Source organism: Triticum dicoccoides, chromosome 5B, assembly GCF_002162155.2.
Source record: "Triticum dicoccoides isolate Atlit2015 ecotype Zavitan chromosome 5B, WEW_v2.0, whole genome shotgun sequence".
In the NCBI taxonomy this organism is placed as follows: Eukaryota; Viridiplantae; Streptophyta; class Magnoliopsida; order Poales; family Poaceae; genus Triticum; species Triticum dicoccoides.
In genome coordinates, this window is record NC_041389.1 from 295,916,774 (window position 1) to 295,919,664 (window position 2,891).

Sequence of the window (2,891 nt, forward strand, 5' to 3'; positions counted from 1 at the left end):
GAGTTGATCTACCACGAGATCGTAGAGGCTAAACCCTAGAAGCTAGCCTATGATTACGATGGTTGTTGTCCTACGGACTAAACCCTCTGGTTTATATAGACACTGGAGGGGGCTAGGGTTACACAGAGTCGGTTACAGAGAAGGAAATCTACACATCCAAATATCCATGCTTGCCTTCCATGCAAAGGAGAGTCCCATCCGGACACGGGACGAAGTCTTCAATCTTGTATCTTCATAGTCCAACAGTCCGGCCAAAGTATATAGTCCGGCTGTCCGAGGACCCCTTAATCCAGGACTCCCTCAATGGGTGAGGTTAGATATTATTCTTTCATAAGTCCATCCAAGTGAACTGACCAAATCCTTGGTCAACACGTAGATTGATAATATTTTTGGTTAAATATATAAAAGAAAAATGCTTCACCTTCCTATATTGTAAGTATATAGATGAGCCTCACAACATCTACGAAACCAAATAAACAAGATGAAAGTGTATTTCATGATGGATCTTAATATGCTATTTATATTTCCTAAATATTTGTACGCTCTCCTCCATTGCGGGTGCTTGTGGGCTAAATTTCTCTCAACTTTAGGGCATTTCTAACCGATACCCAATACAGCCATAAGGGAGTAAAATTTTCGGTGTACTCCCTTACGGCGACCGATCCCCTAAAAACGTTAACGGAGTATAGTTTTTACTCCAATTCCCTATTCCCCCAAGATTTCCTAAATATACTCCATATTGCGGCGACCGAGTAAAACTCCCTCTCGCCCTCCCGTGTTGCACTGCCTCCTGCCGCCACCAATGACCTCTGAGCCGGCCGAAATGGAAAGCCAACCCCCCCCCCACACACACACACACTCACCCCGCCGACCACCGGCGCCGGCTTTTCTCCGCCGGAAACCACCCACACGCCGCCGCCGGTGCCAAAAAAAAGCTTGGGGATGACAAAGAACCACCGGGTCCAAGCTCCGCCTCCAACCAAGCCAATGCTGTCTGGGGTGGCCCCCGCATCTCCGGCAACAGTATGCCACCCTCCCGCCGCACCTACCGGAGGCAAACGGGCTCGAAAGCTGATGGCGGCGTCGGCAACGCTCGCCGAGGCAGCTGCCAAGAAGAAGATGAAGAAGACCGCGGCGGCGCCTCGTCCAAAGCCTAAGCCTCATGAGTCAACTCCGGCTACCCCTACGGCGACTGCTCCGACACGAGCAGTGCCGCAGCCGGCAACAAAAAGCGCGGCCACCGAGTGCTCGATGAAATGCCAACAAGGTAAAAATAAAACATCGTGTCCCATTGGTATTCGATAGTGATTGTTCGTGATCGGTAGTGATTATTTATAGTGCTTGCTTTGACATTGTAGAGCGGAGATGAACATGGCCGAACTCGTTTTGGGATCATTTGGCCACCCAAGACACAGAGGAGGCCGAGGAGGAGGTCCAAGAGGTGGTGGCCGAGGAGGAGGTGGTGGAGGTGACCGAAGCAAGCACCCAAAACTACAACCAAAGGGAGGACCTTGCGCTTCGCGACGCTTGGTGTGCGATCTCCATGGATGCAATGATCAGAACGGATCAAACCAAGACCATGTTTTGGGAGAGGATCACTGACTACTACAACATCTCCATGGACGTGTGATCAAGCTGTACACAAGGTTCGCTTGGGCATCGCTGGAGCACCATCCGTGATCAATCCAACCGATGGTCCGGTTGCATCGACCAAGTGAACTATGCTCCACCGAGTGGTGTGCAAGTGGCGGAGTATGGCCCTTACATCCAAGAGCTATTCAAGCATCGGAACACCAAATTTGGCCACAAGCCATTCACTTTGCATCATTGCTACAAAGAGCTATGCAATAATGAGAAGTGGGTCCAAAGAATTGTGGAGACCACTCCGAAGAGGTCAAGGTTGTGCATATCTGTTGAGGATGACGACGAGGTTGATGAAGATACCAACAATAGACCGGAAGGAAACAAGATTGCAAAAGAAAGAAAGAAGAGGAATGCATTCGGTGGCACTTACAAGGATGAACTTGTGGCAATGATCGAGACCAAGAAGGTGTTGGCGGCCGAATGCAAAGAAGACAAGATAGCGAGGTGGAATGAGATCAAGGCCTTCAAGGATGAGAAATGGAAGACCAAGTTGGCGGCCGAAGAGAGAAAGTTGAAGACCGAGGAGCGTAGGCTTGCACTTGAGGAGGAAAGGATTCATGATGCGAAGAAGGCCTAAGAGCGTGCTATCATGTTCATGAATCCAAACACAATGGATGAAATCATAGGAAAGTATTGGGAGCACACTCGTGGAGAAATCTTGGCCTCTCTTCGGAATGTTGGTGGTGACTGAGGGGGTGCTGGTGAAGATGGCCAAGGGGGTGGTGATGGTGGCTGAGAGGATGGTGATGGTGGCCGAGAGGATGGTGGTGGTGGTGGTGATGGTGGCCGAGAGGATGTCGAGGTTGATTTCTTTGCCGAGGACTTCGTTTGAGTGGTGGTGGCCGAGAGGGTGGTGGTGCATGCCAAAGATTGGCTCGATCCACAATATATGCACGCTATGTTTGTGGTGATTTTGAATCAAACATTGTGCTTGAAGTGATGTTCAAATTTGAAAAACACGGTGATGAAACTTTATGTTATGACGATTATTGCTATCCATGCTTTAATTTGAATGATTTTAAGATGTGTATTGTGTAGGGATTGTGTTTGTGCGGCTAGTATACAAAATGACCACAAATTTGATTTTACTCCGCTAACTATAGGGCATCGAGTAGGTGCGGCCACCGTTAGTGGAGTAAAATTTTACTCCACTAACTTTACTCCAACTTCTACTCCACTAACTTTTAGGGGATCGGTTAGAAATGTCCTTAAGCTCACAACTTTATGTAACTAGATGGCACACCTTG

At 48.6% G+C, this 2,891-nt stretch overlaps 1 pseudogene; it reads left to right on the plus strand.

Moving 5' to 3' along the window:
• Positions 1-1,074: 1,074 nt before the first annotated feature.
• Positions 1,075-2,584, plus strand: LOC119309422 (annotated as a pseudogene).
• Positions 2,585-2,891: the final 307 nt, after the last annotated feature.